Source organism: Tamandua tetradactyla, chromosome 13 (genome assembly GCF_023851605.1).
Source record: "Tamandua tetradactyla isolate mTamTet1 chromosome 13, mTamTet1.pri, whole genome shotgun sequence".
NCBI classification, from domain to species: domain Eukaryota; kingdom Metazoa; phylum Chordata; class Mammalia; order Pilosa; family Myrmecophagidae; genus Tamandua; species Tamandua tetradactyla.
Window position 1 is genome coordinate 16,564,312 of NC_135339.1, and position 27,990 is coordinate 16,592,301.

A 27,990-nucleotide genomic window follows, 5' to 3' on the forward strand; every position below is an offset into this window, starting at 1 on the left:
CTGCTGTTACCTCCCTAGATGAAGACGTCCTCATAGCCCGAATGAGATGGGTTAAAGGCTTCTGCAGATACTGAGCCTTAATATCCTGGACAGGCAGGTCTAATCAGCACCCCAGGGGTCAGCACACAACTGTCCTTTACCTGGTCAAACACACATAGGATTTCTATTAGACAACTGGCATTTTCACAACTCTGACACATTTTAATTCTTTATTTAGTCAATATCATCCAGTGGACATCTAATTCTTTCAATACCATACATAGGCTGAATTAAATGCTGGGGATGCAAAACTGAAACAATCAATAAGAATTGTCTATAAAGACTGCCCTCAAGGAGTACAATTTAATTCAATCAATAAATATTCTCATGTAAAACAGCATTTTTTTCTAATATCGGACTGTAAGGGCATGTTGCATTGCTGCCATTGGTTAAAAGTTAGAGTATTTTTTATCTGGCTACCTTTCCATTTGTAGATACCTACCTGCAAATGAAATGGGATTACCATAATTTAAAACCTAAAGTTAATGTTTTAAAACAGATGCATTTTAAAACTCTGCAGTATAGAACATTAAGGAAAAAAAGTTTAAAATTTGGCCTTAAGGCAAAAGAGCAGGTAGCACATCCTTTCAATGTCATGTGTGGATAATGTTTAACAGGCCCTCCCAAGAATTGTTTAGTTATGTAGGGAAATTGTTTAATATTTATTCACTATATTCACTATATTCACTATATTTATTCACTATATTTATTCACTTTATTCAACTAATTGTTTAATATTGACAAAAAGTTCTAGACTTGGCGAAATGGCATTCTAACAGGAAAGATACCACCAGTGACTATAATTTACTGCCCTGTAGAAAATTACCTAGGGTTGTTATTGTTTTTAATCTAAACTAGCATTCTAACATTGGTTTAAAAACTTAGATCCTCAAAATCTTCTTTGATCTTCCAGGATATTTTGTCAGTCAAAACATCCAACACAATCTTTAACAGTTTCCTTTCACATTTAATGCATTGAAAATTCTGCTTTGAGAACTGGAAAAAGCATCTCCATTTTAAAAAGAACTACAGTGACTGGTAGGCAGTAAGATAATGGACTCCCATGTTCAGCTTCCCCTGAAAGTAAACCTGAGAATTTAAATACTTCGTTGTTAACTAATAACCACTAACTAAGAACCCAAGGTTCTGCCTCCCAACTACAGGACTGAAAATATTTTAAATGGTGTGATTTTAACTAAAGGCAACTAAAATTAATTTCCTTTTGAAAGTTTTCAGATAAATTCATGACAGTCCTTGACAACTGGTGACACTCTTATTTAAATACAAACACCAGGGTTTAAATGTATGAGACACTGCATTCCACCTAAGAAACACGTGACTGGCTCTGCACCCCAACAACTTATCCCCTTTGTACAAATACCCACACATATTGATAAGTTCTCTCTAGCAAAACAGATGAATAGACTGAACTCCATATTAATTCATACCAAGAGTCACTGGCTTCAAATCTTTCGTCAAAGTCAGCAGTGCTTCCAGGATAAACGGCTTTGATTAGAAATGCATGCCAATGTCTGGGATTTGCTTGGTACTCCTATAGAAAAACAAGAATCAGTCAACTGGATGAAGTTCTCTTCTCTTACATGTTATCTAGAATACCTTAGAACAAGTAATTAAAAGAATAGCAATATTAAGATGATTAACATTTAATTCCATTTCTGAGTTACAACTACTGCAGTAAGTTAGAACTAGTATGATGACTAAGTAACAGTTTATATAATTCACCATCAAAAAATGTATATTGAAAGTCCAGGCAGTCTATAAAATCTAAAAAATGAATTATACACTAAAAACAGAATCTCCATCTATTATAAAGCAAAAGAAAACTTTTCAGAAAATATAGTGAAAGCGTTTAACTGTATGCCCCACCTCCTCCCTGGCTTGGCTAAGTAAGCCCCCATTAGTGCTTTTCCCCTATGATCTCCATGTCTTTTTTTGCTGTTGTTTGGTTGGGTTTTTTTGCTTTAACAGTTTCGGTTGTGGGTCTATATAAAATACAGTATTCCTGTTTACTATCCTATTATTAACACCTTGCATTGGTGCAGTACATTTGTTACAACTGATAAAAACACCTTTTTATAATTGTACCTGTAGTCCATAGTTTAACTTAGGGGTCACTGTTCTGTGTTTTTATTATTCAATCTCCCCAGAATAGAACATAAGCATCTTAAGGGCAGCATAGTTTTTTTATTTGTTTCTCCTAGGGCACTGGAAACATTCAAGAAATCTTCAATGGATTAATTAGTTAATTTCATGAAAAATGAAGGTACATCATCCAGTAATCCACACACCCATATCAGTAACTCTCAGAAGACACAGAAGTCTTATTTGTATAATGTACTCGGTCCCTGAGGGAAAGACTACAAAAGATAAAGATTTTCCCCCAACTCCTGGGGAAGGTGCTATAATGTTGAAAACCAGGGAATTAACCCTGAGAAAGGGAAAACTAAAAGTAGAACTTGTTTTGGGACACAAAACTGAGGCCAGAGAAAAAAAAGGTCCAACATGATGCAAAGTGATCCTATCTGATCATAGAAGGAAGAAAACACAAGTGTCTGAATTGCCCAGGCAACAAATGCATGACATTTTTCTTCAGAAGTCAGAGTGAACCAATGAATATTTTACATACCCTCAAATGATAATTATTGTAAATTCAGTTGGGGTAGTGTTTTTTGTTCATCTCAGAACTTAAACAGATGCTGGTAAAGACTATTCCTTAGTAATGGACTTTAGAAAGGATGCAAGAAGCCAAGATAAAGAATTTGAAATGACCTGCTAAGCACCTTGGCCAGGCCAGTTCTTCACTCTAGGGCTAAGGTTCCTGAAATTTTCCTTAAAGTCCTATCATGCCCCATTTACTGAACCCATTTTAGCCAGTATATTATCATTTTTTAGCAAAAACATATATTACATACGTGTCAAGCACTGTTCTAAGTACCTAGCAATATTAACTCATTTAATTCCCATTTTATGGTTCAGACACTGACAGGATAAGTAACTTGCTGAAGATCATATAACTCGTAATGGGTAGAATTGGATTTAAACCCAGTCAGTCTGGATCTAGGACCCATTTTCTTTGGCACTATACTATGTACATGCTCTTATATAATTATATGTTCATTCTGGAAAAAGACTACATCCTTTTTCCTTCTATAGTCATTAATTTAATATGTTTATGACATCATATTTAATACATGTGGATCTCTATTTATGAGTAGCAACTGCCATGTAATGATCTCTTAAAAAATTCTATTATGGCCATAACCATTATCACTTGAGCTATATTTATAAGGCCAAATTCTTCAAAATTGGTAAGGAGGCAGCAGCAACACCAGGCTTTTTAATCTCTTAGAATTCACCCATCAAAATAGTTAAACAAATTGTAAATGGAATTCGTTTCTTGATTTCCCCCTCAGATTGTTCATTACTAGTGTATAGAAACACTACAGATTTTTGAACATTGATCTTGTAACCTGCTACTTTGCTGTACTAGTTTATTAGCTCTAGTAGTTTTGCTGTGGATTTTTCAGGGTTTTCGACATATTGTATCATATCATCTGCAAACAGTGATAGTTTTACTTCTTCCTTTCCAATTTTGATGCCTTGTATTTCTTTTTCTTCTCTAATTGATCTGGCTAGAACTTCCCATACAATGTTGAATAACAGTGGTGATAGTGGACATCCTTGTCTTGTTCCTGATCTTAGGGGGAAAGTTTTCAATTTTTCCCCATTGAGGATGATATTAGCTGTGGGTTTTTCATATATTCTCTCTATCATTTTAAGGAAGTTCCCTTGTATTCCTATCCTTTGAAGTGTTTTCAACAGGAAAGGATGTTGAATCTTGTCAAATGCCTTCTCTGCAGCAATCGAGATGATCATGTGATTTTTCTGCTTTGCTTTGTTGATATGGTGTATTACATTAATTGATTTTCTTATGTTGAACCATCCTTGCATACCTGGGATGAATCCTACTTGGTCATGATGTATAATTCTTTTAATATGTTGCTGGATTCGATTTGCTAGAATTTTGTTGAGGATTTTTGCATCTATATTCATTAGAGAGATTGGTCTGTAGTTTTCTTTTTTTGTAATATCTTTTTCTGGTTTTGGTATGCGGGTGATGTTGGCTTCATAGAATGAATTAGGTAGCTTTCCCTCCTCTTCAATTTTTTGAATAGTTAGAGCAGGATTGGTACTAATTCTTTCTGGACTGTTTGGTTGAATTCACATGTGAAGCCTTCTAGTCCTGAACTGTTCTTTCTGGGAAGCTTCTTAATGACTGATTCAATTTCTGTACTTGTGATTGGTTTGTTGAGGTCATCTATTTCTTCTCGAGTCAAAGTTGGTTGTTCATGTCTTTCTAGGAAGTTGTCCATTTCATCTACATTGTTGCATTTATTAGCATAAAGTTGTCCATAGTATCCTGTTATTACCTCCTTTATTTCTGTGGGGTCAGTGGTTATGTCTCCTCTTCCATTTCTGATCTTATTTATTTGCATCCTCTCTCTTCTTCTTTTTGTCAATCTTGCTAAGGGCCCATCAATCTTACTGATTTTCTCATAGAACCAGTTTCTGGTTTTGTTGATTTTCACAGTTGTTTTCATGTTCTCAGTTTCATTTATTTCTGCTCAAATCTTTGTTATTTCTTTCCTTTTGCTTGCTTTGGGGTTAGTTTACTGTTCTTTCTCCAGTTCTTCCAAGTGGATAGTTAATTCCTGAATTTTTGCCCTTTCTTTTTTTTTTTTTTTTTTGATATAGGCATGTAGGGCAATAAATTTCCCTCTTAGCACTGCCTTTGCTGCATCCATAAGTTTTGATATGTTGTGTTTTCATTTTCATTTGCCTCGAGATATTTACTGATTTTTCTTGTAATTTTTTCCTTGACCCACTGGTTGTTTAAGAGTGTGTTGTTGAGCCTCCACATATTTGTGAATTTTCTGGCGCTCTGCCTATTATTGATTTCCAACTTTATTCCTTTATGATCTGAGAAACTGTTTTGTATGATTTCAATCTTTTTAAATTTGTTGAGACTTGCTTTGTGACCCAGCATATGGTCTATTTTTGAGAATGATCCATGTGCACTTGAGAAAAAGGTATATCCTGCTGTTGTGGGGTGTAATGTCCTATAAATGTCTGTTAAGTCTAGCTCATTTATTGTAATATTCAAATTCTCTGTTTCTTTATTGATCCTCTGTCTAGATGTTCTGTCCATTGATGAGAGTGGCGAATTGAAGTCTCCAACTATTATGGTAGATGTGTCTATTTCCCTTTTCAGTGTTTGCCTCATGTATTTTGGAGCATTCTGGTTCGGTGCATAAATATTTATAATTGTATGTCTTCATGCTGAATTGTTCCTTTTATTAGTACATAATATCCTTCTTTTTCTCTTTTAACTGTTTTACATTTGAAGTTTAATTTGTTGGATATTAGTGTAGCTACTCCTGCTCTTTTCTGGTTGTTATTTGCATGAAATATCTTTTCCCAACCTTTCACTTTCAACCTATGTTTATCTTTGGGTCTAAGATGTGTTTCCTGTAGACAGTATATAGAAGGATCCTGTTTTTTAATCCATTCTGCCAGTCTATGTCTTTTGATTGGGGAGTTCAATTCATTAACATTTAGTGTTATTACTGTATGGGTAGTACTTTCTTCTACCATTTTGCCTTTTCGATTTTATATGTCATATCTAATTTTCCTTCTTTCTATACTCTTCTCCACACCTCTTTCTTTTGTGTTTTCATATCTGTCTCTAATGCTCCCTTTAGTATTTCTTGCAGAGCTGGTCTCTTGTTCACAAATTCTCTCAGTGAATTTTTTGTCTGAAAATGTTTTAATTTCTCCCTCATTTTTTTTTTTTTACATGGGCAGGCACTGGGCATCAAACCCCGGTCCTCTGGCATGGCAGGCAAGCATTCTTGCCTGCTGAGCCACCGTGGCCCGCCCTTCCTCATTTTTGAAGGACAGTTTTGCTGGATATAGAATTCTTGGTTGGCAGTTTTTCTCTTTTAGTAATTTAAATATATCATCCCACTGTCTTCTTGCCTCCATGGTTTCTGCTGAGAAATCTACACATAGTCTTATTGGGTTTCCCTTGTATGTGATGGATTGCTTTTCTCTTGCTGCTTTCAAGATCCTCTCTTTCTCTTTGACCTCTGACATTCTGACTAGTAAGTGTCTTGGAGAACATCTATTTGGATCTATTCTCTTTGGGGTACGCTGCATTTCTTGGATCTGTAATTTTAGGTCTTTCATAAGAGTTGGGAAATTTTCAGTGATAATATCTTCCATTAGTTTTTCTCCTCCTTTTCCCTTCTGTTCTCCTTCTGGGACACCCGTAACACATGTATTTGTGCGCTTCATATCATTCAATTCCCTGAGTCCCTGCTCATATTTTTCCATTTTTTCCCTATAGTTTCTGTTTCTTGTCAGATTTCAGATGTTCCGTCTTCCAGTTCACTAATCCTATCCTCTGTCTCTCAAAATCTACCATTGTAGGTTTCCATTGTTTTTTTCATCTCTTCTACTGTGCCTTTCATTCCCATAAGTTCTGTGATTTGTTTTTTCAGACTTCCCATTTCTTCTTTTTCTTCATTCCTTGCCTTCTTCATATCCTCCCTCAATTCATTGATTTGCTTTTTTATGAGGTTTTCCAAGTCTGTTCATATATTCTGAATAATTGTTTCAGCTTTTGTATCTCATTTGAAATATTGGTTTGTTCCTTTGACTGGGCCATATCTTCAATTTTCCTGGTGTGATTTGTTATTTTTTGCTGGTGTCTAGACATTTAATTACCTTAATTAGTTTATTCTGGAGATTGCTTTCACTTCTCTTACCTAAGGTTTTCTTGCTGGATGAATTTGTTGTCTATCTGTTCTTTGACCTTCAGTTCAGCTTTTTCTGGACCTCTAGCTTAGGTTTTGTTTAACAGAGGATAATTTTTCAGTTCTTGTTTTCTTGTTTCTTGCCCTGCTTGTAAGGTGCCTTTTCCCTCCCCACCCTTAGGAGGATCTACATAGGTATTATAGACTCCAGCTGGGTTTTCATGGACTAAACTGGCCTCCTATCAGGAGGAAGGAGTCACCTGCGTCAGTTTTCCCTGAGGGTGAGACCTAGCAGGTTAAAAGACTTTCCTGGAAAGTCTCTGGGCTCTGTTTTTCTTATCCTGCCCAGTATGTGGTGCTTGTCTGCCTGCAGGTCCCACCAGCATAAGATGATGCAACACCTTTAACTTTGGCAGACTATGCCTGCTGGGGGCATGGTGGAGACAGAGGAGAGGTTGTAGGCTGGTTTTAATGGCTTCAAATTGCCAAGCCCTGGTGTCTGAATTCCTTGAGGGAGGGATTCCACCTGAGTTGGGCTTCACCCCTCCCCTGCGGAAGGCACAGGCAGGAGACAAGCTCTGAAAGCAGCCCGTTTCTGCCTATGCCTGGGGCTATTGCAGCCCGAGAAGTCCCACCGCTGAATCCAGAGGCAGACAAACCTCTGTAGTAAGTGACATTCCTTTCTGAACCTTTCTGAACACTCCAAATGAAAGTGGAAAGATAAACAATCCTGGGAAAAGAAGGGAGAAACTCATTTCTGGAGTGAGCCACCAAGATGGACTAGGTCTCAAGCCCAGACCCCAATCCAGCCCTCCCTGCTCCTGTAAGATATTATTCTGTTTCCTTGAAAGACTATAGTTTGGTTGGTAGCTACCTGCCTGTACAGACAGTGAGCAATACTTTCCTTTAGCATCAGCAGGAACATTCAGGATGGTTGCCAATATCCTTTTAGAAAGGCAGGGCATGGCCTGGAGGAGACTGATTCAGCAAACAAGGTTGTGTCGCTGCTTGGATGAGGGTCATTTGCTGGGAACCCCTTCTGGGGTCTGCTAGCCTCAGCACACAGGTGAAGTGGGGCCCCACAGACTGAGAGAGGGGAGGCCTTTCCCTGATCTCACGCTCCAATCCTTGACTCACCCTGGGGCACTGGGGCTCAGCAGGCAGCATGTTCCCCTTATTTCAGGGGTCAGGAGCTCCTGGAGGCACATGGGTCACAGTTGAAAGAGGAATGTGCTCAGCCTCAGGGACAGAATCACTTTAGGAATGAGGCTAAAGGAGGGTCCTACCAATTAGGAAGGTTAATTTTTAATGTTTTGCTCAGACCCAAACGTTTGGAGATGCAGAAAGGAATCAGCCCAGGGAAAGCCATTTGAACTCAGAAGTCAGGAAGGACACTTTCATCACTGTGTGCCTTCCTATGTGACAGAGAAACTCAGATGAAAGCCAGCTGCCTTTCCTCTGAAAAACTGTACACTTGTAAATAAATACGTTCCCTTAGTAAAAGCTGATCCATCTCTGGTGTGTTGCATTCTGGCAGCTTTTAGCAAACTAAAACAGGGGGTATTCAGAAGAGTTTAATAAAGGAAACCAACGGGTGGCACTGTAGCAGCCTGAAGCCAGTAATGACTTGGGAGTTTTGGGGGCAAGTGGTTTTCAGCACCCAGCAAGGACAGCTGTAGGGGAGAGCCATGTGGCAGGAGGTCTTCTGTAGGAGAATATGCCCACCCTCAGCATCCAGCCTGGGAGAATTTATTCTAGGAGAATGAATTCTCTGACCTCTCATCCTGCTTTCTGCCATTGCCCACCCCTCCCCTTGGTCAAACACTGCCAGAGGCAGCAGATCGCATACCTGTGTCCCCCCAGGACACAGTAGGTGAGGGGGAGAGTGGATTTGCAGGGACAAAGAATATTCAGCACTGGGTATTTATATATATGATATGTATAATATGTTGTGTGTAAGTATATAAAGAATTTTACATATATTGTATATATTAAGATGTATTATATATGCATATATAACATATGTACATATATACATATATATCATAGACAGCATATATACCCATGCATATATATGTACATATATGCATATATACACATATACCATGTATATATATTATGTAAGTCATAAATATATATATACAATTATATACACATAGAAATATCCTATAAAGAACATAGCCTATAAAGAATACACACATGGGCAGTGTGGCGGTGGCTTGGTGGCAGAATTCTCGCCTGCCATATCAGAGACCTGGGTTTGATTTCCGGTGCCTGGCCATGCCCCCAAACATAAATTAATTTTTAAAAAAAAGAATACATACTCATGTACATTTTCACTATAGAAGAAACCTAGCCAAGATACAGACTTTAGGAAATACGGAAAATACGTGTGTAGGTTTGAAAGTGTGGTGTATCCTGGAAAAGCCATGTCCTTTAATCCTGATTCAATACTGTAGGAAATTGACTACAGTATTGTGGGTGTGGCCTTTTGATTAGCTGGAGATGTGACTCCACCCTATCAAGGAAGGTCTTGATTAGTTTACTAGAGTCCTTAAGAGAGCTCATGGGAAGGGAAAGAGCTCAGAGCTGACACAGAGAAGTTTGGAGATGCAAAAAGAAAATGCACCCGGGAAAGCTATTTGAAACCAGAAGCCAAAGGACTAGCACATGCCAGCCACGAGCCTTCCCAGCTGACAGAGGAGTTCTGGACTCATTAGTCTTTCTTGAGTCAAGGTATCTTTTCCTAGATGCCTTAGCTTGGATGTTTTTATGGCCTTAGAACTGTTATCTTGCAACTTACTAAATTCTCTTTAGAAAAGTCAACCCATTTCTGGTATATTGCATTTTCGGCAGCCTTAACAAACCAAAACAATAAGAGAAAATATCATCACTACTACGAATTGCCCTCATATTCCTGGTTCTTTTTAATGTCTCTGAGGGCAAAACTAAGTAGAAGGTTGCATTCTGGTTTGCCTGGTTTCATTTCCCTCAAGCCAGGCAAAAACAGTCAGAGGCCTGGGTTCCCGCAGGAGAGGGGGATGCCTTTCCTGGCTCTGTGTGTGTGTGTGTAAGGTGGGGTACAGAGCGGAGGCCTGGGTCAGGCAACAGGGTTTTAGGGTGGAGCCCTATATGTGCCTCTCCCCTCTCACTCCTTCCTTTTTCTTAAAAGCAGATTTATTGAGAAATATTCACATACCATGCAATCCATCCAAAGTATACAATCAGTGGCTTTTAGTATAATCACAGAGTTGTGCATTCATCACTACACTCAATTTTAGAACATATTCATTACTCCAAAAAGAAAAGCCCCATACCCCTTAGCAGTCACCTCTCAATCCCTTTATCCTTCCCTAGCCCTACAAAACTACTTGTGTTTATCTCGACAGATTTCTTCATATTTACTTTTTTGTTTATCTTTTCTTTTTTTTTATATTTACATTTTTCTATAAATGGAATCATACAATATGTAGTACTTTGTGTTTGGTTTCCTTCATTTAGCTTAATGTTATTTTATTATTTCAACTTTTTTAAATTAGAGAAGTTGTAGGATACAGATCGCTATTGCTGAAACTTTGCATTAGTGTAGTACCTTTGTTACAACAGATGAAACAATATTAAAATAATGGTATTAACTGTAGTCCATAGTTTACATTAGGTGCATTTTTTCGCATATACCACCCGATTATTGACGCCTTACTTTAGTGTCATTTATTTGTTATAATTCATGAAAGAACTTTTTTTTACTATTAACTCAGTCCGTTGTCCACAGCAGGGTTCACTGTGTTATATAGCCCCATGTTTTAGCCTCTAACTTTCCTTCGAGTGACTCACATGACCCCACACTTCTCCTTTCAACCACATCCACCTACATAATTCAGTGCTGTTGTTTATGCTCACAATTACACTATCCATTTCCAAACAATTACAATAAGCCTAAATAGAAATTCCGTACAAGTTAAGCAACAGCTCTGTCCCAATCTACCCACTGGTAACTTATATTCTAGATTCTAACTCTAAGAGCTTATTTGTTATAATTAGTTCACATCAGTGAAATCATACAATATTTGTCCTTTTGTGTCTGGTTTATTTCACTCAACATAATGTCCTCAAGGCTCATCCATAATGTAGCACACTTCAGGACCTTATTCCTTTGCACTGCTGAATAATATTCCATCATATGTATATACCACATTTTGTTTATCCATTCATTGGTTGATGGACTCTTGGGCTGCTTCTAACTTTTTGCAATAGTGAATAATGCTGCTATTAACGTCGGTGTGCAAATGTCTGTTTCCATTCCTGCTTTCAATGCTTCTGGGTATATACCCAGTAATGAGATTGCTGGATCATATGGCAGTTTTTTTATTTAACTCTCTGAGGAACTGCCAAACTGTCTTCCACAGAGGCTGCACAATTTTACATTCCCCCCAGCAAAGACATATTTTAAATATCTAAACATTACTTAGAAATTGAGAGATTTGTTTACAGTGATTAAAAATTCAATTTGCCAGGAAGGTATAACAACTTTTAATCTTTGGAAACCTAATAACAGGATCTCAACAGATATAAAGCAAAAAATGATAGAAATGCAAGGAGATAATAGCTACATCTGCATTCCTAATGAAGATTTTAATACACTGTTCTCGGTAATTCATTGGTTAAATACACCAAAAAAATGAGATTAAATAACTTGACCTAATAGTAATGCTTATAATACTGTCCCCTCCCCAAACAATTGCAGAGTTCATGTGCTTTTCATGTCGAGGAGGAACATTTACAAAAATGACTCATAAAGCAAGTCTCAAAAACTTTTAAATGATTAAATAATACAGCATGTTTTCTCATCATGATGCTACCAGAATGACTCAATTGCAATAAGATAACTAGAACATTATCTTATATTTTGAAATTAAGAAATGACATTTGCAAATGAGTCACTCCAATTGTTTCTAATAAGAGAAATGAGAAAACATTGTGAACTGAATAAGAATGAAAATACACCATGTACCACTTATGAGATGCCATCAAAGAAATGTTCAGAGGAAAATGTCATAGCTTTAAATGCCTTAAATTAAAAATGAAAAAAAATCTCAAAACATATCAAAAGACATCAAAGGAGAGATATACCATGTTCATGAATTAGAAGATTCTGTATTTGCAATAAACAAGCTATGCATCCTTCTCAAGATGTTAGTAAAAAAAACAGCAAAGTAATTCCAAGGAAAATAGAAAGATATGGATAATAAATATGAAAACTGAAATTAGTGAAAGAGAAAACAGAGAGACAGAGATGAGAGAATACAAATATCATAAATTTTTAGAGAAAACAATAGTAGATACAATGGCTATTAAAAATAAATTAAATTGGGGGTGTGCGCAAGGGTAGTTCAGTTGCAGAATCCTCCCCTGCCATGTGGGAGACCCAGGTTCGATTCCCGACCCATGCACTTCCACAAAAACTGAACATACAAGCAAACAAACAAAAACCAAAGAAACAAAAATTCAACACATGGTGCTGCAATAATGGATACTCACATGGAAAAAGAATGAAATGTGATGCCATAGAGCATACAAAAATAAGTAAATAAATAAAGTAAGGGAAAAGGACATATTCCTGAAAATATACAATTAGAAGATAAAGTCTAAACAGTCTTAAACCTTACCTTAAAAAATTCAACTAGTTTCTAAAAATCTTCCCTTACAGCTTTATCAGAGTCACCTAGAGCTAGGGAACTGTGGCGCCGGATATCGCGGCTTCTGGTACTTGGCGCCAATATCGCGCTGGAAATGAGGCTTCCTGTTGCTCATAAACCTCTTAGCGAGAATCTGGGCCGCGAGACTAAGAACACCTGGTGGTGCCGGGGGACACGATCACTACGGACACGGGCTTCATGCGGGGTCATGGAACATATATGGGGGAAGAGAAGCTCATAGCATCTGTGGCTGGTTCTGTGGAGAGAGTTAACAAGTTGATCTGTGTGAAAGCTTTGAAAACCAGATACAATGATGAAGTAGGAGGCATTGTAGTGGGGAGAATCACAGAGGCTCAACAGAAGAGGTGGAAGGTGGAGACCAACTCCAGGCTGGATTCAGTCTTGCTTCTCTCATCCATGAACCTTCCTGAAGGAGAGCTGGGGAGAAGATCTGCAGATGAGCCTGCAATGAGAGGTTTCTTGCAGGAAGGGGACCTTATCGGTGCTGAGGTCCAGGCAGTGTTCTCTGATGGCGCTGTTTCTCTGCACACAAGGAGTCTAAAATATGGAAAACTAGGTCAGGGTGTTTTGGTTCAGGTTTCCCCCTCCTTGGTGAAACCTCAGAAAACTCATTTCCATGACTTGCCATGTGGTGCCTCAGTGATTCTGGGTAACAATGGCTTCATCTGGATCTACCCAACACCTGAGCACAAGGAAGAGGAAGCGGGTGGCTTTGTTGCCATTCTGGAGCCTGTCTCCCTGGCTGATCGAGAGGTGGTATCTCGGCTTCGGAACTGCATTGTCTTACTGGTAACTCAGAGGATGATGTTATATGATACCAGTATCCTGTATTGCCATGAAGCCTCCCTTCCACATCAGATCAAAGACATCTTAAAGCCAGAGATAATGGAGGAAATTGTGATAGAAACACGCCAGAGGCTTTTAGAACAGGAGGGCTAAGGAGAAATATCTGAAGGGTGGGACTATGCATACCTGGCTGGAGTAGTTCTTGAAAGTAAAAAATCTGATTTATGGTCCCCCATGTGGCTTAGTGAAGAACCAGGAAACTCATCACTTGATGTACATTGACAGCCATGGGGCTGTTTCCAGCCTACCGACCTTCTTTCTCCTGTTCTAAGACAAAAGCCTGGGTGGAAGGTGAACAGTGCCTCTGGCCCCTCTGGTTGCAGAGTCCCAGCACTAGGGGGTAGCTTCAGGTCTCTCAGAGTGTGCAGTGTTCCAGCCGAATGGACGTCCATCCTAGAATAATATGGAGAATCCTTTGTCTTCTACTCACCATCATTCAGAATGGACAATACCCCATGAGATTGCCCCTATAAAAACATGACATCCTTGACCCCTAAATTGTATGTTTTGGCCTCTGTTCCCACCTCCTTTAAAGTACAAGTACAACAATCCAGTCGTATTTGAAGAATACAGTTGGTAGAGTTAAACCAGCAGTTGAATGGAAGAATAAGGTTAACCAAGCAGCTGTTTGCTTGGTTTGAATATAACTTCCCATTGAATGCTCAGTCTGTTGATAGCTGCAAGTATATCCATAAAGCTGAATTATTGATAATAAAAAAAGCTTTATTAGACCCAGAAAGCTTTATCAGCAAGTTCTACCCAAAATTAAAGGAATAAATCTTCTAATTGTATATTATCTCTTCAGAGATTAGAAAAAGAGGAAACACTCCTGTTTCAGTTTGCTAAAGTTGCCAGAATACGATACCAACTAGAAATGGATTGGCTTTAATAAAGGGGATTTATTAAGTTACAAGTTTACAGTTCTAAGGCTGTGAAAATGTCCAAATTAAGGCAACAACAAGAGGATTCTGTCGAAGAGGAAAGGCAGAATTCGGGCTCCTTTGTCACATGGAAAGGCACATGGAGACAACAGCTGGCCATTCTCTCCTGGGTTGTGTTCAAAACGGTTCTCTCAGCTCCTGTGGGTCCTTCTGGCTTCTCCTGGGAGTGGAGTGGGGTGGAAACTTTCCTTCTCCATCTCCAAAATATCTGTGTCTGGTTTCATCCCCCTTCTTTCATTGTCGGCTCTCAATTCTCTCTGTCTGCTCTTTTAAGGAATCCAGTAAACTAATTAAGACCCTCTCTGCCTTGAATGGGCAGGGCTGCAACTCCACGGGACATAATCTAATCAAAAGACAATACCCACAATTGGGTGGTTCACATCTCCATAGAAACAACCTCATCAGAAGGCTCCATGCTACAATAGGTCTGCTTCCACAAGTGGGGTTAGGATTAAAAGAACATGGCATTTAATCTAATAGCTTCATACTAGCATAAACCCAACTTGTTTTATGAGGGTAGCATAAAACAATGTCACTAAAGAAAAGAAAGGGTAAGCTAAACTCACATGAATATAAATATAAGATTTCTAGCAATCAAATCCAATAATATAGTAAAAGGATAATCCTTCATGACCAAATTGAGTTTATTTCAAGAATGCAAGTTTGACTTAACCTTAGAAACTCAAAATAATCTGTGACAGTAACAGATTAAAGGGAAAAAATATGGTTATTTCAACAGATTTTGAAAATATACTTGATACAATTCAACCTTCCTTCACGGTTAAAACTCTGAGCAAATTTTGAAAAGAAAAGAATTTCCTTAACCATATGTCAGGTATCTACCCCAAACAGCAACATATTAAGGATAATATGAAATGCTGAAAACACTTCTTCTAAAATTTAGAAACCAGGAAAGAGAGCTTGTCTTCATTTCTAACCAACATTGTACCAGATGTCCTAACTAATAAATAAGGCAAGACAAAAAATAAAATGTCTAAGAATTGGAAATGAATGAACCGAACTGTCATTGTTCATAAGTAACACTATGCATGTAAATAACCCATAATGGATTAAAAACGGAAAAAAAATTATCCATGGAACTCTACAGATGGATTTTTATAATTAATAAGCAAATTTAGCAAAGTAATCAACATATAAAATTATATTTACATGACAGTAACAAATAGATAAAATAAAAAGAGATACTAAATGGCTTAAAAGATATTTAAAAATTGAAATACAAATGTGAACGGCTCAGGTATAAATCTAACAAACAATGCAAAAGGACTCTAGAAAAAAATTGCAAAACTTGGCTGAAAAACATTAAGGAAGTCCCAAACCCATGGAGAGACAGGTCATGTCCATAAAGTGAAAGACAGTGTTGCAAAGATGTCAAATCTCTCCAGAATTATCTAAAGATTTAACAGACTCATTATCAAATTCCCAGATAGGACTAAAACATCATACTCTGCATTGGCCTTAGACTCTTTCCAGCCTTCTTTTTACCTTCTCTCCAGCACTCTTTTCAAACAAGAGATCTGAAATATCTTTAAAGGACTGCCTCTCTATCACAGCCAGGGTTCCTCTCCTTTCCATCACCTTCCCCAAGGCTCACCTCTTGGCGGTCATCGGTCATCGCGGCCACCATGCTAATTTCGGTCCCTGGCACTGTCAAATTCCTAGCCCCTGGGTAGCTGGAGGGGATGGGGGGTTCAGAGTGAAGAAACCAAAAGCTTTTGACTTGGAAATGGTTGTCTTTAAAGCTAGGACAAAATCTATACACCACCCTCCACATCTGTAGTTCCATTTCTGTATTAAGTCATTGGCTGGAAGAGGCTTAGGGAAAGGATGCAGAAATAAGGCAAAGAAAGGAGTATGAAGGGGGTTCAAGTGGTGAACTCCTTCTTCTCCAACCATGAGTAATAATTTGCGTCTACAGTTTTACACGAAAGAGTTGCTGACTGAGGTAGGGGAGCAAAACTACAACTGTGGAATAGACTACTTGCAAAGATGGTGGCAAAAGGTTCTTCCATCCCTGTGTACACACTCCTGGGGAATACAACTTTGCTCTCAATTTATTTCCCTTGAATCTGGGCTGTTTCTGTGACCAGCTAGAATGCAGAAATGACTTTGTATGATGTCCAACTCCAGGCGCCAAGTGGCCTTGAGGCTCCCACTCCTGCCCTGTTGGAATGCCGCTGCCACCACGTGAAGGAGCCTGGACTCACCTCCTTGAGAATGGATGAGAAACCACAGACAGATAAAGAGCCTGCCAGCAGCTGATGCCTCCCGCCGGTCATGTGAAAGGGGTCAGATGGGGCCTATCTGGTCTTCATCTCAGCCAGAAGGATGACCCTAGCAAGACCACTTAGCCAAGCTGACCCCCAAATCATGTGTTGAGCCATTAAGTCTCGGGTCAGTTTTTACCCGACAATAGATACCTGAGATAAACCTGAATTGTCAGTCGGGATCCACTGGGTCCTACAGAGACCAGGTTTCAGGGAATCACCACAGACCCTGAGAAAGGATGTATTAAAAAGAAAAAAAGAGACAGGACTGGCCAGGAGCCTTCTGCAGCAAGACCAAGTATCCGCGGGGGTTAGTGGTTCTGAGCATGATTTTGTAGCTAGCACTTCATGCCCACTGCAGGGAGAGCAAGGCGACTGTGTGGGAACTGGGTGTTTCTGTACTTTTGGGACACTTCAGGGCTGGGCGTGCCTAGCAGGGCTCTCCCTGAGTGGGCACAGAAGAGCCAGAGAGGGACTCTCCCCTGCATCTAAACTTGGGCTTACAACCCCAGAAGGACAAGAGCATCAGAGCCTGTAATCTCACAGCCAAGGGCCATGTGTCCGGGGAAGGGAGGAATATGTGTGGTGAGCTTTGACACCTTCTGCTCCGAAGCTGTAAACACACCCGTTTTCAGGATGGCCCCTTATGGAGAATGTGGCAGAGGAGAGGTTTGGCGTGTCCATGGACCCCCCCCCCCCCCACCTGTGATGGTACCAGAGACAGATCTGTGGGTACTCTCAACATTCCTACATACATATGGGAACATCAGTCTTGGAATGAACTGTGCGTTCACGATACCGGATGCAGCGACTGGAGAGCCTGGGGCTTCCGGGCTACAGGTACTCACAATTTGGGAGAACTGATCATATGTTAGGCCCACACATGCAGAATCTCGTGCCACACATATATGGCCTTTGTGGGATAGGTATTATTCTGACTCTTGAGATGAGGATGTCTGTTTAGAGAGGCCAGGTAACTTTCCCAGGTGACCCAGAGTTTTGGTGGCAGAGTCTGGAGTCGAGACTCAGGTCTGGCTGGCTGTCAGCCACTGTGATAAGCTGCCTGCCTGGGAGTGTGTTGATTTTCTCTTTGATTTCTAAGACGTGATCGCCTTCATTCGGCAGCTTCTCACGCAGCAGCCTTCCTGGTCACCCAGAGAGGAAAGGGCTGTGGCATGGGGGCAGATTGAGGAGATGGGCTGCAGTTCCTGTAGTAGCCATCAGGGGTCGCGATGCCCAGTCACCTGCCGCATTGGACCTGGCCCTGTACTGTCATTGTTCTTTCCTGCCACTTGACAAAGGCACAGGGAAACATCCCTGACAATGCATGTGTGCTGTTTTGGAGCTGATCTGTACCCCAAAACAGGCCATCTTCTTTTAAACCATTCCTGTGGGTGCAGACCTGTTGTGGGACCTTTGGGCTTAGGTTATTTCAATTGAAGTGTGCCCCGACCATTCAATATGGGTCTTAATCCCTTTACTGGAATCCTTTATGAGAGGATAAAGGATGCAAAAAGCTCAAAGAGCTTAGAGAGAAAAAGCCCCCCGAGGAGCTGAGAGAGGATGCCACTGAAGTCAGAAGCTGACAGCAATGAAATCCGGGGGAGAATTCCAGATGCCAGCCACATGCCTTCCCATGGAACAGAGGTTTCCCAGACACCAGCAGCCTGTCTTCAGAGAAGGTATCCTCCTCTTGGTGCCTTAGTTTGGACATTTCCATGGCCTTAGAACTGTGTAACCTAATAAATACCATTGTAAAAGCCAACCCATTTCTGGTATATTGTATCCTGGCAGCTTTAGCAAATTGAAACATCATGCCACTTCTTCTTTCATTACGTCCTCCTCCCCATATTTGGATGAGCCTCTTCATCCAAGGAAGGAAATCATATTGACTTAAGAGTTCATGACCCAAGACAAGGTAAAGGATTTCTATACCTTTACAAGAAATGCCCTATTTGAGAATTTTTTTTTAACAAGTAATGCCTTGTAGGGGCAGATAAACAGGGTTAGTGCTGCTGACCCCTAAGAACTAAACTGCTCCAACAAACTTTCATTTCCCTTTCTTCTTACATGCTCTGGAAAACAGGAATATATGAGAAACTAATACTATAGACAACAAAAACAGCAATAATGGTAACTATCAGCCTGTACTGAGCACTTAAAATAGGCCCGAAATTTGCACGTAGTTATTCATTTTATTCTCACAGGCATCCATTTTATCAGACAGGGTCAGTAACTGCCCAAACCCTTCTTGCAGCTAGCGAGGGGTAGGATAAGGGAATGAATAAATGATCAGCTGCTGGAGAAGATAGCTAGGCTCAGGCTCTCCCAGGCCAGGGCCCAGTTTGGGTACCTGAGAAGCTCAGGTGGGATATAGGGAGCAGCAGGAGCTGGGAGAAGACTCCCTCACGGGAGGGCAGGTTGGTAGGGAAAGGAAGGCCAGGCAGAGGTGGCCTAGCTATGTTGCTTCCTACGAAATGGAGCTCGAAGGATATTAAGGAATGATGAGAAAGAGAGAGAGAAACAGAAAGAAAGAAAGAGGCAAATGGATGGGATCAGGGGGTCTGAAGCTTAACTCTAGCAAACAACAGACAACAGACAACTTTATTCTGAACCAGATCCTGTTTATATACTGCAGGGTAACAAAAGGCATGCCTGCTTCTCCTGAGGAAACAAAGTACTTAACTTTCTTCATACTTCAAGTAACTATTTGGGGGTAAAGAACATTCTGTTCCTCCCAGACTGTTCCAAACAAAGCAAGTAACAATCTCCTCAGTTTCTTGCCCACCCAGGGATGCCAGCTGCTCCCAACAAATTCTGCAGGTCTTGTTTTAACCCTTTGGCTCCTACATGGCTGAGTGCATGGGTGGGAGGGCCACGGCGAGGCCAGGCGGCCAAGCTCCAGATTCTCACCGGGGCCCACCCAATGAGGAGGAGCGTGGTCAACGTGGAGGGGGCGGGAACCCATGCCACGGCAGATGATGCAGGGATTGAAGTCATCTCGCTCCTTAAGAAAGTACGTGAGGGACAAAGCATGGCTACAAATCCAGAAGGACGACCACCGCCTGTGATGTGAACAGTTCTTGGAAAACTGCCCTCTCGGGGCCATGTCAACCACCAGGGAATGGGCCCTGCCTGAATTTTGCTCTTTCTTTTTCAGTGTGCTCTGGAGAGATCATTTGCTTTCCTTCCCAGCACCTGGCTGGGCCCTGGAATATGTTGGTGCCAGTGGAAAGGCACAAGCTCCATCTTGGATGGCTGCCCCTGCCCACTCTGCATCCGGTTGGCCCTTGCTTGCTTCTCATCTGTCTGCAGAGTTGGCCTCTGTGGATCCCTGATTCTGGCTCCAACTTGCTGCTCTGAGCTCAGACCTTGTCATCTTCCCCCACCTGGCCGAGCGTTCCATTGTCCGCACTGTTCTGGAAGGGAAAGCCGCCCCAGCAGATACCGGCCTGGGGAAGGGTGTCTGTGCCCACCACGTCTGCCTCTGAGGCCGGTGGTCCTGTTTGGGTGGTGAAGGCTCTCCCCCAACCTCCTCCCCAAGGCTTCCAGGGCTGGTGAAGTGTGTGCTTTCCTTCCGATTGTGATGCTTAGCAAAACAATGCCCACATTTTTTCTGAACAGGTAGTGAGGACACAAGCTAAGGCCATTCAACCCAAGTCACACCCATTTGTCAGCTGACAGATGGCACCGTACACCTGACAGGTGAGCCCTGCAGAAGCCAAACTGGTAAGTGAAACAGTAGACACCACGCGCTTTCCCCCCCCTGACATTTTGATTCGATCTCTCAGTCGCTGTTGCCTTTGTTCCCCCTCTGCCAATTCCCTGACCTCTCTGGGCTCATGTAGCTGCAGCGCAGCTGACTCTCCCGGCCCCAGCACTGCCTTGCCCGGGGCCATCCTCTTCCTTGCTATCTGACAGATCTTCCTTCCTCTGTACCCAAACCCTCCTTTCTCCTCTGTACCCAAACCCTCCTTTCTCCTCCACCGTTTTCAAAAACAGCGCAGGGATGTTGGCTTCAGAACTTAAACCTGGGTGTCTGGCCTGCTCTGAACTTGCCCCGTATTGACCCTGCCCTGCCCCGTCCACAGGACATGGGGTCCAAGGCACTGAGCCAGGCTTTGGGGTTTGCCCCACTTACCCAGACTCCCGGCCTCACGGGACCTCTCCCCAGCCTTCCCAATTCGCTGACCCCTCTGCCCTGCCCCAGCCCCTTGGGCCCACCTGCTGCTCCCCACTTCTGCTGGGCCTCACAGACTGATCACGCTCTCAGTCTTAAGTTTTCAGTCTGCCAGTCTTCTTGGTTTTATGTCTGGACCCTGCGACACTCATCACAGCTTTGAGGGCTGCGTTCTGGAAAAGACTGAGACCATCTGGCATGAGATTTTCCAACTTCTCCCTGTGGACCTCCACATTCCTATGCCTTTTCTAGCACCCTTTCTCCCTGCCGCCCACCACCGCCCCAAGTCTTCCCTTGCCCGGTTCTTCTCGTGGAACGAACACAGGTTTTGAAGTCTGATGGTTTGGGGTTCAAATCCTAACTACTGACTGTGCTGGTTTGAAAGGATATATGCCCCCTAAGAAAGCCATGTTTTAATATAAATCTCATTACTTAAAGGTAGAATAATCCCTACTCAGTACTGTATATTTGAAACTGTAATGAGATCATCTCCCTAGTTGATGTGATTTAGTTAAGAATGGTTGTTAAACTGGATTAGGGGATGACATGTCTCCACCCATTGAGTGGGTCTTGATTGGTTTACTGGAGTCCTATAAAAGAGGAAATATTTTGGACACGGAGAGAGACTCGGAGAGAGCAGAGAATGCTGCAGCACCACGAAGCAGAGAGTCCACCAGCCAGCGACCTTTGGAGATGAAGAAGGGAAATGCCTCCCGGGGAGCTTTATGAAACCAGAAGCCAGGAGAGTAAGCTAGCAGATGACGCCGTGTCTGCCATGTGCCCTTCCAGCCGAGAGAGAAGCCCTGACTGCGTTCGCCATGTGCCTTTCCAGATGAGAGAGAAACCCTGAACTTCATCGGCCTTCTTGAACCAAGGTATCTTTCCCTGGATGCCTTTGATTGGACTTTTCTATAGACTTGTTTTAATTCTCGGCCTTAGAACTGTAAACTAGCAACTCATTAAATTCCCCTTGTTAAAAGCCATTCCGTTTCTGGTATATTGCATTCCAGCAGCTAGCAAACTAGAACAGATTTTGGTACCGGGAGTGGGGTGCTGCTGCTGTAGTTTGCAAATACCAAACATGTTGGAACGGCTTTTTAAATGGATATGGGGAAGATTCTGGAAGAGTTGTGAAAAGCTTGATAGAGAAGGCCTAGAATGCTTTGAAGAGACTGTTGGTAGAAATGTGGACTCTAAAGATACCTCTGATGAGGCCTTAGAAAGAAATGAGGCACGTGTTATTGAAAACTGGAAGGAAAGTGAGCCTTGTTTTAAAATGGCAGATAATCTGGCAAAATTGACTAGTGGCTTTGGCTGGAAGGCATATTGTAAAAGCCATGAACTTGGATATTTAGCAGAAGAGATCTCCAAATTAAATGTCGAAAGTGCAGTCTGGTTTCTCCTTGCAGCTTATAGTGAAATGCGACAGGAAAGAGATAAGCTGAAAACTGACCTCTTGAGTAAAAAGAAACCAGAAATTGAGGTCCCGGAAAATTCTGGGCCTACAGAAAGGGAGACTACAGAGTATAGTGTGAATTTAACCAAATGTGGAACCAGCCAGCCATTTCAGAGAAAGTCAGGATCGGATATGAAATTATCCAGGAAAGATTTGTGGAAACTCCTTATGTCTGATGGGCATGATCCAAGGCTACTGCATAGAAAGCCAACGAGAGTGCTGTGGGACCTGTATAAACAGAGCTGCTGCCAGTCTGGACTGAGGGGTTCAGAGAAGGGACACATTGGAGGAAAAATAACTTCAGAGGCAAAACCGTGGAGGCTGAGGTCTGAAGTCAAGAAGCCTCGGGCCAGGAGAGTGGACCCACCCAAGCCCGTGGAGAGGGTGAGTTTGCCCCAAAGGCAGAGAATGGGCCTTCCACCTCGTTGCAGTGGGAGAGTCATGCTGCCTCAGGTCTTGGAGAGAGTGAAGCACGTTCCTTGGGGTTTGGGGAGAGCCTGGCTGCCACCACATGGAGGGGTTGAGCGTGTGCCCCGTAGATGGCAGAGAGCCCGGGTGCGGCCCCAATGCTTGGAGAGGGTGGAGCCGAGAGAAAGATGGTCTCCCCAATATCCCCCAAGGTTGCATTCAGAGAGAGGCAGGCATAGGCATTTGGAAAGGGTGGGACTGCCACTTTCTAAAGCCCTGAGGATAAATGACTTTCAGACTTTGAAATCTAATGGACTTTGCCCTGCGGGTTTTCGAAACTGTATGGGTCCAGTGACCCCTGTGTTCCTTCCTCCCTATGGAAATGTGTCTATGTATCCTGTGAATGTTCCTTCTTTGTATGTTGGCAGCAAATAACTTGTTATGAGTTTTCAAAGGTCCAGAGTAAATGGAGAGAATTTTGCCTTAGGACAGACCATGCCTGTAACTGATTTGATGAGATTCTATACTGTCTCTAACTTGATACTTTGTTTGTATTGCTACTGAAAGGTTTAAGGATATCTGATATTGTTATGAAATTAATGTATTTTGTATATGGGAAAAACATGTCTTTTTTAGGGGCCAGAGGGTGGAATGTGCTGGTTTGAAAGGATATATGCCCCCTAAGAAAGCCATGTTTTAATATAAATCTCATTACTTAAAGGTAGAATAATCCCTACTCAGTACTGTATATTTGAAACTGTAATGAGATCATCTCCCTAGTTGATGTGATTTAGTTAAGAACGGTTGTTAAACTGGATTAGGGGATGACATGTCTCCACCCATTTGAGTGGGTCTTGATTGGTTTACTGGAGTCCTATAAAAGAGGAAATATTTTGGACACGGAGAGAGACTCGGAGAGAGCAGAGAATGCTGCAGCACCACGAAGCAGAGAGTCCACCAGCCAGCGACCTTTGGAGATGAAGAAGGGAAATGCCTCCCGGGGAGCTTTATGAAACCAGAAGCCAGGAGAGTAAGCTAGCAGATGACGCCGTGTCTGCCATGTGCCCTTCCAGCCGAGAGAGAAGCCCTGACTGCGTTCGCCATGTGCCTTTCCAGATGAGAGAGAAACCCTGAACTTCATCGGCCTTCTTGAACCAAGGTATCTTTCCCTGGATGCCTTTGATTGGACTTTTCTATAGACTTGTTTTAATTCTCGGCCTTAGAACTGTAAACTAGCAACTCATTAAATTCCCCTTGTTAAAAGCCATTCCGTTTCTGGTATATTGCATTCCAGCAGCTAGCAAACTAGAACACTGACTTTTATAGCTGTGTGTCCTTGGGCAGATCATTTAATTTCTTGGAGCCTCAGGTTCCTAGTCTGTAAAATGGAGATAGTATTCTCCTATTCCCCACTTTCCTGTGTGTGTGTGTGTGTGTGTGTGTGTGTGTGTTGAATAATATAAGTGTAAAAATCCTCACCACATAGTGGCCTCTCATGAAAGCAAGTTATTGCTAATCCTGCTTCCTCTAAGATTTATTGTCAATCATTTTTCCTTTTCCGGCTGTGCCTCTCCTGGCTTCTGGTGTTTGCAGGCAATCCTTGGCGTTCCGTGGCTTGCAGCTGTGCCACTCTGCCTCCTGCAGGCTCTTCCCCTGACGTCTGTCACTTCCTTGCTCTTCAATCTTTAATTTGGTCACTACTGGCCATGGGTTTGATCACTTTAACTACTTCCCAGCTGGGTGACTTTGACCAATTCAGCTAACCTTTCTGCACTTTCATCTTCCCTTAGAAACAAAAGACAGGAAAAGGCACTTTCAGCTATGAGAGACTGGCGAGACAGGGCAGAAGAAAGCGGGTCTCCTCAAACATCACTGCAGACGCTGTCTGGGTCCTGTGCCCGCATAACGTCTGCTCTGCAGGGGCACAAATACCCCCTCATCTGATCAGCACGTATTTATGGAACATCTGCTCTGTTCTAGGTGCTGGGGGGTGCAGCACTGTAGACATCTCACCCAATAGCCACATATCCCTCTCTCCCTCGGCCTCAGGGCCTCACTTGTACATACATCAGGGAGCCTGTGCTCCAGAAAGATGAGCTCATCCCCCTCTCCACGGAGGAGTCTTGATGGATTAAAGCCAATCATGGTCCCCCTATTCCACTGTGGTTTAGAATAAGCCCATAACCTTGTTCTGGACAGTGTTGACTAGGGATTCTGGGAAAGGAGACATAAAGGGAGAAAGTTCTCTCCCTTCTGACATGGCTGGGTCAAGATGTGAAGGCTGGAGCTGTAGCAGCTATTCTTTAGCATGAGGAGAATAGAAATGTCACCCAAGGGCTCTGAGGTTTTTAAGCTGCTGAATGCACATTTATGGGAGAATGCAAATGCCCTTTATTGTCCCAGTCACTTCTCATTGGTTCTGCTACATGTAGCTGAAAACATTCTGCTACAAGCAGTAAGCGAGATGGGTAAGATAACTGACCTCACATAGCTTACATTCTGTCCCTGGGGAGATTGCAAATAGACATGTCAACAAAAACATATGAAATTAAAGTGCAAAATGATAACGCTATGAAGATAGGTGGAGAAGGTAAGGGAATCTAGAGCGAAGAAGTCATGCTATTTGAGCTGGAGTGTTTAGGGGTGGCCTTTCTAAGAGGATGATGCTCGAGCAAAGAGACCTGCGTGGTGAAGAAACAGGAGTGAGAAGATGTGGGGCAAGATTGCTGCAGGCAGAAGGAACAGCAAGGGCCAAGGTGAGTGAGAAACTAGTTGGGCCTGTGTGAAGAATGGAAAAACACTGTCACAACAGGAGTGGAAGGAGTCAAGGGGACAGGGAGGTCACCAGTGTTAGATCACAGAGGGTGTCAGGAGCCAGTGCAGTGTGTGCTGAGGCTCCAGCTAAGGTGATAGGAATCTACGCCTTTGGTTTTGAAAGGACAGCTGTGACAGATGAGTGAAGAATAGGCTTGTGGGGGCCCATTGCCAAAGCAGGACCAGTCAGAAACCTACTTCAGTGTCTCAGGCAGAGTTGAGACTCATTCCAGAGGAGGGTGGCAGTGGTGATGCTGGCAAGAAGCTATCAGATCTAGCATAAGTTTTTTCATTTTTTTCCTGGTTAAACTATCAAAAGAACCCTTGATTTTAAATGTAGATAGTATCATAATTAATCAAAATAATTTACAATAGTTAATTGCTTCTTAAATGTTGTCTTATAAATGATGCTCTCTGAAGTTAAAAGTAACACGGATTCAATAAGGCTTTTTAAGAGATCTATTCAGGACATATTAAACCAATGATAATAGAGGTAAGAAATAACTTGTCTCCTGTGAAGTCTTCTGAGAAAGGAAATCATGACAATTTTCCTGATCTGCTAAATGCCATTCCATCATAAAAGGGATTAAAAAGAAGCTACATGAATTTGAACAGACATGACAATCTCCTACCTTAGGTTCTTTGTGCAAAACCAAGCCTTTGGAGTTGAAATTACATTCTTATTTCCATCTGTAAGCAAGAACTTCCTTAAAAGCAGCTCAGAAACAATGTATCTTGGTGAAATGTACTTCATCTTCTACTGATGGTCACACAGTACTCCAATCTCTAACATACTTGCTGTTACACCCGCTAATCTTTCCAAGTACCTCCTTAGGACAATTAAAATTCTCATCCTCTCAAAGATGGTCCTAGAAAGAGAGAAATGTATTTTATCAAAATATTTTAATTTTCTATGATACACTATCTAATTTAACCTATCTCATCAGTTCATTTAAACAACCGAACTCTGCTTTATTTAACATAGAACTAGGATAAAGTATAAGATTTTAGTGTTCTGTACAGGATAATGTAATACCCTCATCCATTTCAGAGTGTTTTAGAAATGAAAAGAATTTGTAAGGTCCCTTGAAGGGCTGGAGAAAGAAAGCACAAAACTATTAAACCTTTCCATCTGAGGGAATTCCTGCTATGCTCTCAAGCAATAAGGGACTCTCAATTTACTAAAACTGTAATCAAGAAATGCTGCAAGCTCTAAATCTAAAATCCACTCTGTTTTAGAAAACATACATTATTTCCTAAATAGCTTATTACAGGAAGACTATGAAAATAAACTCTAGAATATATGAGACCTGCCTCACCAAAAAATATATATATGTATATACTAATAAGCCAAGACCTCAATCCTTAGGCTTGCCTTATCAAACTTATTTCTGTGATGAAGAAATGCCCAAGAGTCACCCCCTGAAAACCTCTTGGTTGCTCAAATGTGGCCTCTCTCTAAGTGAAACTCTGCAAATGACCTCACTACCTTCCTCCCTACCTGGGACAAGACTCCTAGGGGTGAGCCTCCCTGGAATCGTGGGATTAGCAAATCTTTCTTTTTTGTTCAGGAATCCAAATATTGTTTATTGAGGCCACAGCATGAAAGAAAGCTACAGTCATTTGGGACAAGTGGATGATTTCATAAAGCTGAAATCAAAGACTTAAGACATGGAAAAATTCTCAATTATGAAGAAATAATAAAACACAAAGATTACTGCAAGAATTACGAATACATTTAAACCTCAGAACTGGGAAATGGACTATACCTAGCCTTCCTGGGGAGAAGAGGAACATATTATATGTTCTGACAGCACTGCACCATTGGCTTGTTTTCAGTGCTTGGTGAGACATGAAGAGGGAACACCTTGTTGCCTGGAGACATGCCATTTTCAAATCTGTCTGTCATTTGCTTCTGAGGAAAAAAAAGTGTGATAGGTCTCTGTTAGGATTATCTGAAAAGCAGCTCCCACATGTGTACAGTCCAGGGTAGATTTCTCAATGGATGACAAACCATTCTTTTCTGCAAAATCTCCCGCTTCCTCTGTAGGGACTGCCCTGATAAGACGTAAATCACTCTTATTGGCCACAGGCATGAAAACAACGTCACTATTGCTTACTATTAATGATCTCTCACTTCTTTCAGCCATTGCTTAACATTTTCATATGTGAGATGTTTAGCAGTGTCATAAACCAATGAGGCACCTGCAGCTCCACGACAGTGTGCTGTTATAGCTCGGTAATTCTCTTGCCCTGCTGTGTTCAATATCTGTGTCTTTATTGTTTTCCCATCAACCTGATGCTCCTTGTTGCAAACTGCTCTTGCTTTCCAGGTTAAACTCATTTCGAGTGAATTGAGACAGGAGATTCCTCTTTCCAACACCAGAATCTCCAGTGAGGACCACTTTGAGGAGGCAGTCGCACTTGTTGTCACGGGGGCCCATTTCACGGCAGAGATGAAG

The 27,990-nt window shown here is 41.7% G+C and overlaps 2 pseudogenes across 1 annotated transcript; one reads left to right on the forward strand and one right to left on the reverse strand.

Annotated features, from left to right (window-relative positions):
- LOC143653616 (ras-related protein Rab-11A pseudogene) lies at window positions 1–27,972 on the reverse strand (annotated as a pseudogene). The gene is made up of 4 exons (XR_013161401.1): window positions 27,298–27,972; window positions 26,161–26,397; window positions 1,488–1,591; window positions 1–140 (listed from the first exon to the last, which is right to left on the reverse strand). The product of XR_013161401.1 is annotated as a ras-related protein Rab-11A pseudogene (transcript).
- LOC143653338 (exosome complex component RRP4 pseudogene) lies at window positions 3,081–13,550 on the forward strand (annotated as a pseudogene).
- Window positions 27,973–27,990: the final 18 nt, after the last annotated feature.